Source organism: Schistocerca americana, chromosome X, assembly GCF_021461395.2.
Source record: "Schistocerca americana isolate TAMUIC-IGC-003095 chromosome X, iqSchAmer2.1, whole genome shotgun sequence".
Classification (NCBI taxonomy): domain Eukaryota; kingdom Metazoa; phylum Arthropoda; class Insecta; order Orthoptera; family Acrididae; genus Schistocerca; species Schistocerca americana.
Genome location: NC_060130.1, coordinates 345,881,225 through 345,893,770, shown reverse-complemented (window position 1 = coordinate 345,893,770; position 12,546 = coordinate 345,881,225).

Sequence of the window (12,546 nt, the reverse complement as noted above, 5' to 3'; positions counted from 1 at the left end):
GCAACCAGTGGTTGCTCAAGGTCAATCCCTCCAAAACCCAGGCGATCATTGTAGGCAAAACCACCCCTTCCTTCCGCCTCCTTGATTTCTATCTCACCGTCTATGGCCGTCCTATCGCCCTCACTCCCACCCTTAAGTACCTTGGTGTCACCCTCGACCGTCGCCTCTCCTGGACTCCCCATCTCCAGAGAATCCAAGCCAAGGCACGTTCCCGACTCCGTCTCCTCAAGCTCCTTTCCGGCCGCACGTGGGGTCTGGACTCCTCCACAATCCTCCACACTTATAAATCCCTCATCCGCCCTATCCTTTGTTACGCCCATCCAGCCTGGATCTCCGCCCCCCCTACCTTCTATAAATCCCTCCAAATCCTTGAACGCCATGCTCTCCGCCTTGCCTATCGCATCCGTCTCCCCTCCCCCACGCGGATCCTGTATGATCTCATCCCCTTCCCCCACCTCCTCCTTTTCCTTGAAAGGATACGTATCCTGTACACCTCACGTAAACTTGATCCTCCTCACCCGCTCATTTCCCCGATCCTCTCCCACCCCCGCCCACTGCCGCGCCTGTATTCCCACGTCCCACCCGGTCTCCATCTCTCCACCCTCCATACCCTCTCCCAAGGTGGCTTCCGCCAGCTCCCTCTCCCTGATGATGTCCTCGTCCCCTCCATCTAGCCCTCCTATCAACTTTGACCCTGCCCCGCCCCCCACTTCCCGTGTCCTTTCCTTTCGGCACCCTCCCTCCCTTCTCTTCTCTTCCCTTCTTTTTCCATCTCCCTGTACCCTCCCTTCCCCCTCTTCCCCCAGGCTTCCTCTCCCCCTTCCTCCCTCCCCCCTATCTCCCCTGCCCGTGGCATCTCTGCTCTCCCCTCTCGCTCTCCCACTCCCCTTCCTCCTCCTCCTCTCTTGGCAGGTCCCCGGACTCGCACACGTATAGTGAACATTCGCGCGCCGGAGATCGTCGCCTTTTGTGTCTCGTGTGTGTGATGTCGTATAGTGTTTTTGGTGTCCGCCGTCCCACGCCTACGTTCACTTGTGCCGTCGGACTCATCAGTGTTTTGTGCGCCGTGCCAACGTGTTTTCAGTGTTGTTATCGTCACATGTGAACGACTCCATGTTTTTTATGTCTCTGTGACCTCTCTCTTTTGCCCGTCACTTTGTTCATTGTCATTCACCATGTTTTATACTCTTGTAAAACGCTATGGCTGAAGAACGGCGTAGTGTGCCGCTGCCAGCCTACCTGAGTTGTACAGGTTTTAAAATAAATAATAAAAAAAAAAAAAAAGGTCGCAAGTAAGAACTAAGAAGCAGTTTCATATACAGGAATGCTTATTTCCCCGATCTATAAAACCTTCCAATCTGAAGATACTTGCTACAATTCGCAGTCAGCTAATGACGACAGAGCTTACAATCAGCCAATAAAAACTGTGCAATGAGTGGCTTATTTTGAAGATTATCTTGGTTGACACGGTTCAAATAAGGATCAGACGTGTGGATTTGCGGGTAGATTTGTGTCCGCAGTCATAACTTAATAAACATGTGCGTTTGCCATGGCGACAGCAAGGAAAGAAAAATAAACATCAGATTCCTGACGGCTCAAAACACATGAAAACACGCAGGTCTACAACAGAACATGTCAGGAAAGTGTTCAATATAATATGGTGTGTTGTAGTGTTGTGCTCGTTACCTTGTTAATAATGTATTAGTTGCTATGCTGTATGAAAGTGCTTACCACATATCCTATTTCTTTTTTTAATTGTCGTGAACACAGAGTGAGAAGTACCTTCACCATTACGCTATGTAACCAAACCGTTGTTAGTCACTATCATTTTTAATCTGTACACAAATATGCGAAATTTCGAAATTTTTGTTCTTAACTGAGAGCCCACCAGGGAGAGAGGCTGGAGGGAGGTGCAACATTGCAAAGGCGTCATGGTAGGAGCACTTAATGCATCCCACCAACAGTGCCTAAAACGATGGTTTTGGTGATCTAGTTGTTAAGCAGGAGGGAGGCACAGTGTTGCAAGGGCAGATTGATATATATCAACCCAGCTTAGATCGCAAAGTTCCCTACAGATAAGTCTGTCACCTCACAGATAAATCTGTCAGCTCAGCCAGTATTCCATTGCATTGTGGTGGGCACTATCACACTCTAGCCATATTTTATAGAATAAAAGAAAGCCAAGAACAGTGTGTGTAAGAACCAGTAATTAACTATTTGTTACTTTCACGTAGTTTATTTCACTGCTTACAATCTTTGGTGTGTAAAGCTTTCCCCCTTCTGTGAATCAGTATGATACTGACAGCACATCACCCCCCCCCCCCCCCTCCATGAAGTCAGGATTCCGGAATAGTTGTTGGGTTGAGGAATCAAACTTGTTTTCCCATTATGGTGCAATGTCTCAACGTCTTTGCACGCTTATGAGATGCAAATACGTTGATTTTAGCTGAGAATTAAATTTTTTTTCTTCAGAAACAAAATTGTACAAAATCGTTTTTGACCATTACTTTATCATAATTGATATTTATATTTTTAGAGTTGATGGCAGAACTATGGACACTTCAAAAGGAAGGACGTGTGTTGTGATTGACATTGATGGCAATGCATTGCAAAGTGCTCCCATGTTGGCCTCTAGTTTGGTATGTAGTTGTCATGTTAGGGCTTTCCATTCCCTGCCACAGTTGACAATTGCAGGATGGTTGTTAGTGCATGTATATGTGCTGCAATGTGTTTCCTCAACACATCCACCTGGGGTACATGGGAATTAAGTTGGAAATGGGCAGTCCAGCCCATTCCCCAGATGTCTGCAACTATGCATTGTCATCCAGAAAAATGAATTCAGGGCCGAATGCATTTCTGAAGAGATAAAATTCTTGAAGGAGTAGAGTGTCACAATGATGTTGCAACATTATGGCCCTTCCATAGCAACTAGACCACTGAAATGGTCATGTTCGACAATGTTCCTGGGTGCGTTACGTGTTGACTGAATGTTGCAGTGGTATACTGCCTCCTGATCTCTGAACACAGTACACTCACTAGTCATCATTCTGACACTGTACCCCTTCCCAGTGCTTGGTTTGGCCACGACTTCATTATTATGGATAACCGTACGTGACCACATTGAACAGCGGAGGTGAATCTCTTTGAACAGGAGTAATTCAGCAAATGGAGTGGCCTGCCCTTTCCCGTTTTAAATCCAATTGAGCATGTTGGGAGGGGGACGCATTGCAGTATGGGTACATGCACCAGTGACCATCGAGCTGTTATCAATTGCACTAGTGGAGGAATGGGACATCCTATCTCAAGAACTCCCTACCAGGCTTGTGACTAACGTGGGAGCACATTGCAGATCATGCATTACCATACTTGGTGATCACACACTCTATTAGGAACTGTGTTACCTGTCTTTTATAATGTCCAAGGAACCATAATAAATGAGGGTGACTTCAGAGTAACTGTTATTTTTGAATCAAAGCATCATTTATGTTTGTCATATTGTATTTCTTTCAGTTACCTTCGGTACTGTAGTTGTGTAGTAATTTCTACCTATAGTTTCATAGAGATATCTTACTTGGCATTGAGACACAAAGCGAAAGTTACTCTCTTCCTTATATTTTTCGAGCCAGTGTAGTGTGAATGTATGGGTGTGTGAATGATTTTGGGACCCTCTTGTTGTTAACTGTGGTGTGAAACTAATATGTGTTGTACAATCTGTTGCATGTACAACATGGTCACCATCACAAGATCCTGAAGAGTTTGGAGAGCCATGTTCCTATTGCCATCCCCATGCTGTCAACAACTTGTTGCTCTTACTGACCTGCTGCAGTTGTCAACCTACTGTAGTCAGCAACCTGAAGATGTCCCCAAGAATTTGTAATAAATTATAAATCAGGTGTAAGAGAGATTGCCAAATGTCTGCCTGTTGTCAGTTTTTTAAAGGGGACGTTTTCCCAATAACCTGTGGGCGAGGCCATGTAAAGGTTTGTCCCTCTCACGCCAACAGAAGCCAACTGAGAAGAAATTCCTGACATTCTCCCAGAAAAACAGCTTCTATCAAAATTTGTATTAATTCAAAGTTTACAGTACACCTACTATGTATTGTATAAACCAATGCTTCAATGCTGTTTGATAACACACTTACCAAGTCACTCCAGTATGAACACTTGAGTTAATTAATACTATGAAATATTAATACCTTTAAAAAAAAAAGATAATTGGAGATTATTTTGTGTTCAAATTACTCCCTGCATCAAACAGTAGGTGATTAGACTTATTAGAAACATAATTAATGCTCAAACTACCATGTTTCATGTTTTAATAATGCGATTAGTAAAAGCAAGGTAGTGTCTTGTGTAGTAATAAAGTAATAATTGCATTTATGAAAAATTTAAATGACAAAAATGTTGATACCTGTAGCCAGTCTACGATTCATCAGTCTTTTTGTTAATATTATGGATTGCAATGTGATTGATGTATGTAAACTTATTGGTACAATAAAGTGATGAGTCTTGTAAGGAGTGTGAAAATAAATTTCTGTTGTTTGATAAAGAAGCATTCAAGCTGTTGGTCAGCTGTTCTGTTCGTACTAAATAAACATGCACCTCTCTACTGCATTCAGATACAGAGGAATAATCCTCCTATACTTAAAAATCAAAGGTGGTGCCCAGTAATAGTTGATATGGATGTAGTAGTAAACGTGGGGAATAATGTTCCTCTGATGAGGTGTATCCACCGAAAACATTTTACAACAAAGAATCATCAATATGTAGTAGTGAATGGTGCTCATCAGTCATCATATGCCTTCAGTATATTGAGATATAAACCTGACAATTCCATCAGGTTCTAATAACGCATTGGTGATGGCTTATGTTTGTTGCTAAAAGTATTATGTTTCACTATAGAACAAGACTATGAAAGCTGCACACATCCACTCAAAAAGCCCAACAACTGCTCTTATTGGTGTTGAGTACACAATATGTATTACATGCATCTGTAGTAAAAAGTTAGAGATGTGGTCAGGAAAATGCATGTGAGAAAGTTGGTGTCTACTTCTATTCACTCACCAATTGAAAGCAGTACAATACTCGAATTGGGGATTGTGACTGTACAACCATCTTGCATGAAGTATCTAATAAAGAATGTTTTGGAACTGCTGACTTATTTAAACAGCAGTAAGTGTTTGCTACCCAAAGCATGTCACTATTTGACAAACTGTGTACTGAAAACATAACGTCTGAAAAGGATTGACGGCGACTGTATTTGCCACTGTGGTACTGCTCAATGGAGAGTGAGACTGTCTTCTTGCATAGAAACATTTTGATGTGCAATCAAATGTGCTTATCATAGTATTTTTTGATGGTAATAAGTACGAAAAAATTGCTATGTTACTTGTAGTGTACATCATTTGCAAGATTTATATAAAACAGTTTACAACAGTTTTATGAGACTTTGAACGTCACGAGTACTGGAGCTTAACGGATCATGCAGGTAGGCACCCTCACAATGTTATACCTCAAAAGCACTTTGGTTCTCTCTCTCTCTCTCTCTCTCTCTCTCTCTCTCTCTCTCTAATTTTCTGGAACTGGACATTATTCTGACACATCTTTTCATTCAGACTATTGAAAATGCTACAGTAGGTAATACTAAGACCAAAAACATAGCCAGAAAAAAGTAATGCTATAGATCGAAGCACAAGACTAAAGAACAAAATCACAACAACAAAAATATACTGATGCTATTCTATCTTTTACACAGTCCTTAAGAAAAACAAAAAATCTGTACGCTTATGTGGCAAATGGCACTGGATTATAGAAAGGAAATTGGGCTAGGATACTTTTGTGACTAGCAGATAAAAAGTGAAAAAGTACTTGTAATTTTCAGTTAAGATCACTGTAGATTAGGTTAAGTAATAGAGAAGTCCATAGTCTATGCACACGGATTGCACCAAGTATTTTACTACTGGTTGTTCAAGATGTTCAAGGGACTGGGCCATAAAATGACCTCCTTAAAGGAATGGAATAGAGGAATGGATAAAAGTAGTTTTTTTCTTTTTGTATTCATAAATATGACCTTCAACGTTAATATTACTCTCAACGCCAATAAGGAATAAATGTTTGGAACATATAGAAAGCTACAAACACTATTAAGCACAGTAGTGTAATTTTACCTCTATTTTTATGAGAATTATATGAGTGTTCAGGTCTAAACTTTGTAACTGGAAAGAAAAACCACTTTCAACCTACAGAAGCGTAGAAGTACAAACCACTTGATAAGAACCAGCAAAGAACTTTGTAGTGAGGGGCAGGAACCAAATGTTTATACATGTTTTAGCATAGGCTAGTGCGCTGACAAATATAGAAGTGAAGAAGGTATGATCTATGCAGCAAACCATGGAAGGTGAGTTATAAAGGTAAGTAAAAAACACAATGAAAGGAACATGAGCTGCAAACATAACTGACACAACCAGGTCAGTAGATTCTGTGAAGTTAATAGGAGAATAACAAACAGTACACGCTTACAGCTAAAGCTACGTACGTGAAGATGTCACTAGTCAAGGAGGAATAGGGAAAGAACAGTTTAATAATTTTCTCTGTTCTAGATTTGGTTGTTGTATATAGTTTTTATTAATATTAGTGTTTGTATTAAGATTTGAAACAATCAATTGGTAATTACTCTGAAGGTTGTGCATGTGACAGGAACATACAGGTGGATAGAAGTTCTATGCAAGAAGACCACAGCTCCTCATCCGGGTAGTATGTGCAGAGCAGTCTGTAGAACTGAAAACATCGAATGAGTTTACAAGGAGAATTTAGAAAGTAGTGTGAATAAGCAATGTGACTGACAAATTGTGGTGCATAACATGAAATAGATAAGTCTGATGAACATCAGCATCACCAACGAATATACCTGATAGCCGACTGACATTGTACTTTGGAAAAGAGAATTGTCAAAATGAACTTAAGAAAAATATGAAAGTTCAGGAGATGCAGGAACATATGGGGTTCAAAACTACGTTAGTGATCTTATGATGATAATAATACAAGACACGAAATCCTTAAAGAGGGCAGTACCACTTTTTTAGCTATTCCATGTAGGATTCTTGTCTAGTTTGCTGTTATTTTATTTAATTGTCTCCCTTATGATGAATTCCAGCATTGCCATTATCAGATCTGTATAAAAGAGGGACAGATGTGAGAAGTAAATGGCAAAATATGTAAGCTTACGTAGAAAATGAATTGCCAGTAATAGAGAGATGAAGAATCAGCACAACATTGCTTGCCATTTAGTACCAGTACACAAGTGCCAACTTAATATCATATCAAGTTATTGCTGTAACAAGTGGCCTCCAGATAGTAAAGTAACTCTTAAATAATTGAGCTCTTCCTCCAACTACTGTGACTCATAAATATTTTTAGTCTCCTCCACAAATGTGTTAATTACTCCAGTTTTATGTTTGGGATGGTGAATGGAATTTGTATGAAGTTATCTACTGTCTGAGTTAGTTTTCTTTAGAGATTGTGCCCTCAAGTCCCACTAGTTTCTAATTACCCTGTAAGGTGCACCATCTTTTTCATATGGAGGCCCTTACCAAAAACCGATACTGGTTTTATAGTTAGTATAGGTGTTAAAGGTTCTTTTTAATAAATTAAATGTTGTAATGTCAGTGCTTAACTATGGGTATATGATTTCAGTTTCATCTGTTACATGTAATTTGATTAGTGAGTAAAATTTTATGCTGGCTTGTGAACATTAGAAGAAAAGATGAATTGTTTTGTAATATGAAATTTCTCAAATCATGTGTTCTTTAACATTCAATGATACTTCCATGTTTTGGTAAGTCTGAAGGTTTTGGTTTGTAACAGACTAGACTAACATTCACTGTGCATTGAAATGCTTCACTGTTTATTGATACTTTTTGTTACGTAGTTTCAGTCATGATAGAAATTTAGGTTTGTCATCAAACATTGCTAATTTGAAGAAAAAATTAGTCTGTTATGTTAATAGGCACATGTTAGCATCGCAGATAGCATAGAGAAAGTTATTATTCTGATTACAACTGTTGATTTTTGATTTACAACAAAAAATGTCAAATGCACATATTGAGACCAATTCTGAGAAGTATTGTTGCTTGGCCACAGATCTAGTTATAAAATGAAAGGATCAATATCATAGAAACAGTGTTACAAGCTGTACATAGAAAAATAAAATTTGTCTTCTTTTTTGTTTTCCATTGTGAACTTTATATTAAAATTAATATACGAGTGTCATTCAAATAAACCTGCACTTTGTTCATCTGACACATACAGTGACATGAACAGCTTGGTGCACTACAGAACTGCTTACAACAGAAAGGAGGGAGGGACAGCCATGCGCATGACTTGACACTCACCATGAGTGATCAGAAGCTCCAACTGTCTGTTGAGAAACGCATTACTATTTGTTTTCTCCCCAACAAAGGTGTGAAATCAAGTGACATTTTGGAGGGATTCTAAGCATAGTTCATGAACCCAAGAAGGCCGTTACCAGGATTTTATCACAAGTGGTGATATGTTTTGGAAGTTACCATTCCTTTTTATTGGATACATTTGAATACGGAAAAATATTGGCAAGGTGGGTTTCACGGCTTCCCACTGAGGCACAAAAGGCTGTATGGAAAAATATCTGTCAATGACTTCTTAATCACTATGAAGAAGAAGAAAGAGAAGCTTTTCTGGGCCGTGTCATGACCTGCAATGAGATATGGGTAACTGCTATAACTCAGATAACAAGGGGATGAGTATGGAGTGGAAAGGAACTTGGAGACATGTATTGATCAATGTCTAGAATCGATTTCTGCCAGGCAAGTTTTGGTAGTTTTGTTTTGGGACTCAAAAGATGTATGTATGTTTCATTACCTGCATGGTCGAAGGAAAGTGAATGCGGACTAATATTGCAAGCTACTCGTTGATGCTAAGGCTGCCTATCACAACAAATGATGCCAGCAGCCAATTCTCAATGTCCTCCTCCTGCATGACAACACGTGGCGTGTACAGTAGCTCTAACTCTTGAAAAACTCACAAAGCTACATAGGAAGCTCTTGAACACTCCCTTACACTGCAGAATTGTCCCCATTTTTGTACCACATATTTAGTCCATTGAGAAAGGAATTATGGTGGAAACACTGGATAATGTCACTGGGGTTGAGCAGTATGTGCTCAGGTGGCTACAGGGGTATCTAGTTTTTTTGTTCCATGAGAGTATCATGAAAAGCATTGTTACGATATTTCGATTTAAATTTTAAATGTTGCTTTTAATATTTAAGTTTAATCATGGTCTGATCATTATTGTGTTAGGACAGACAGAGAAGTCACAGAAATTCAAAAACAACTTTAACAGAAAGGGAATAAGACTGAAATTAAAGAAGCTGCTGGCCTTAATGCTAAATAAACCAAACACTGACAACACTTCTGCAGTACAAGCTACATAACACGCAGGCATGACTCCACAATCTTAGTCAGCAGTTCGGTGATGTCACAACTCAATGATTGTTTCATGTAGGTGCCAGGTATTTTAAAACATTCACATCTATGTGGCTCCAATCAGGCAACATAAAAGCCATCAGCAAAATGGAATTGAATTGGAATAGAGGGAGTACATAATTCCCAAAGTGCCCATAACTACTCACAATACCAATGGATTTCATAACAGCAGCAAGTCAGCTACACGTCAGCACCCATCAGTGTTTTCTAGACACGCTGATCAAAGTCTGACACAGTGACTCAAGGGATTTGATGAAGTCGCCAAATGCAATAGGTTGAGTGATATGATGCATTTGGAAAATGTGTACCTTTACTTGAACAGCAGCGGTTGCAGACCAACAAAGAGAAACTTGATAGTGTGGTATAACGACGTATATGAATCAATGATTTTATTTGAAATATGACCATGTGCAGACTTCGTCACCTACGTCATTAACAAAACACTTAAAAAAATTATCTAAGTTCTTTTAAAGTTCTCTACAAAAGATTCTTGAACAAAACTGTAATTAAAACACCTTCAGTTGAGTTGTTTGTGCAAAATTAAATCACTCAGCCCAACTGGTTTGCGCAAACTTTTGAAATTTATGTGGCGATTTTTTCTTCTTGGAGATTATATTCTTGCAAGTTATCTTATTTTTCCCATATGAAAATCAGACTGTTAAACCTTTAAGATTCAAAAATCGAAATCAAACTCTTCTGAAAATTAATATCTTGAAAAAAATTCAGTAATAATTCTCCCTCAGTATAACTCTTCATAAATAATTCTCGAACACATATTTAAGGTTTAGAGCATACACTGTTTTATTGTCTTCATATGTGCTACATCCAGATGCGAACATCAGACTCGACAAAACAGAACTGAACATTATACAACATGAACTAAACATTCTGTGATGTCAATTACAAATTTTTATTTAATTGAATGTTGGAGGTTCGACACAACAACCCAGTTACAGAATCTTCTGCTGTTCTTTGGCCATTGACCCGCGACGTCTAGTGGCCAGCAATTTTCTTTCTGGTTCCAGCAGTGAAGATGCTGTTTCCGCAAGTTGCGCTGCTCTCTCCAAACATGAAGCATACAAAACAAAAATACAAAACTTTAGATATTTTACAAACAACAAAATATTATAAATACATAAACAAAACACTAAATCAAACTTATATTTACCTGCAGACTGAGATGATCATTGTGGATGGGTTACGCTTTAATTTCGCGTCCCATTACAATTGCTGCGACAAATTCCAGACTGAACTGAAAAGAACATTTGGTGACAAGCAGCAGCTAGTCCTCGTAGCAGAAGAGCAATTGAGGAACATGGTCCAACGTCATAGGGAAACAACAAAGTTCTACACAGACAGAAGCCTGCAAAATCTCACACATGATGAAAGGGTGCGCCCAAGAAATGCACAAAATCTTCTGATAAAGGATGTCACAATAATCAAGGAACTCATCAAATGATGCCAGCACATGGAGGAAATGCAGCAGAAAAGAATCAGAAGAAAGAAATAGGACCAACTCCTGAATGTGGTCTCTACAGTAGTTGTGTCTCTCATATGCCAGACAGTGAGAGAAGAGATACCTCTTTTGTGGCAACCATGGATCACTTATTGTCATGAGCATACACTACTCATCCCCAAAGGTATACATATAGGGATAGCTGAAGTAGTCCACTGATGGCAGCTTAATGCCATCAATGAAGAATCATTCTCTGCTACCACTACAGACAACATAGAAGAGGAAGCCAAGTGAGGAAGAACATCTGGGAGTGTTAGCTGCCCTGCGCCAGTTTTTGGATGCTTTCAGATCCTGGGTGGAGGAAAGACAGACTAAGTGACCCATGGTAAAACATGGTATCAACACTGAGGATCATGCAACAATTAGCCAGCTCTCGTATAGGGTGCCACTGCCTGAATGATGGACAATCAGATAGCAGACAAAGAAGACACTGCAAGTTGACATTATTGAACCTTCAGAGAGTACTTCGTCCTCTCCTGTGGTCATTGTGAAAAAGCAGTTGGTGCATGATTGTGTGTGGACTACTGATGACTGAACAAATTCAGAAAAAGAAGACTTCCCTGTACTGATGACACCCTGATTTTGAAAGGACCAAAGAACTTCTCAGCTGTAGACATTTAGACAGGCAACTGGAGAATCAAGGCTGATGGGGCTCAAAGGAAATATACTGCTTACGTATCGTTTACGAGTTCAAAGTTATGCCATTTGGACTGAGTAATTTTGCAGCAACCTTTGAACAAATGAGTGAAAACCTGCTTTAACCACTTAAATGGGTGACATTCCTTTCCAGTGTGAATGACATTCTCATTTTTTTCCCCTAAGACATCTGAAGAATATCTATGCTGTTTGAGAACTGTTTTGAAACACATTTAGACTGCAGGCCTATACCTGATGCCAGAAAAGTACCTCTTCGCCACCCAAGGAAATAAGATTTTGGTGCACCTGATCTATCCGTGAAGTGAGAAGTATTATGGAATGTGCTCGTACTAACAGTAATTCATAAAGAACTTCTATACCAAGGGATGACCCTTCCACAAACTGTTGTAGGGAGATGGCAGATTTTCATGGAAAGAGGTGGACGATGTGGCTATGGGTGTTCTGGTTGTACACAAAGTACCACTGGGCTGTGCCCATCTTACTTTTGAATGCGCTAGAGGTTTTCGTGAAACTGAGGGACTGGGTTTGTGTGCATGTTTTCTGTGTGTAAGCTCGTGTTTGGTGTTTTATGTATGCATTATTGGTGTCTAAAGAGGTGTGTAAAGGTTAATTTTATGCGTTTGTGGGAAGCTTCTGGTGGTTTGTTTCCTAAATTTTGTACAAGAAAGTGGGGCAAACTTTGTGTTATTTCATAAAATTTTGTGAATTTTTATTGAATAAGTGGGTTGGCCTATAAAGTCTCTTATGTGTGTGTGTTGGGGACTTGTCTGCCAGCACCACAGATGACACAGAAAACTTTGTTCTGGAGATGTTGCAGTTGGGAGAGTGCTGTCTAATGCTATAGACCATACCTCC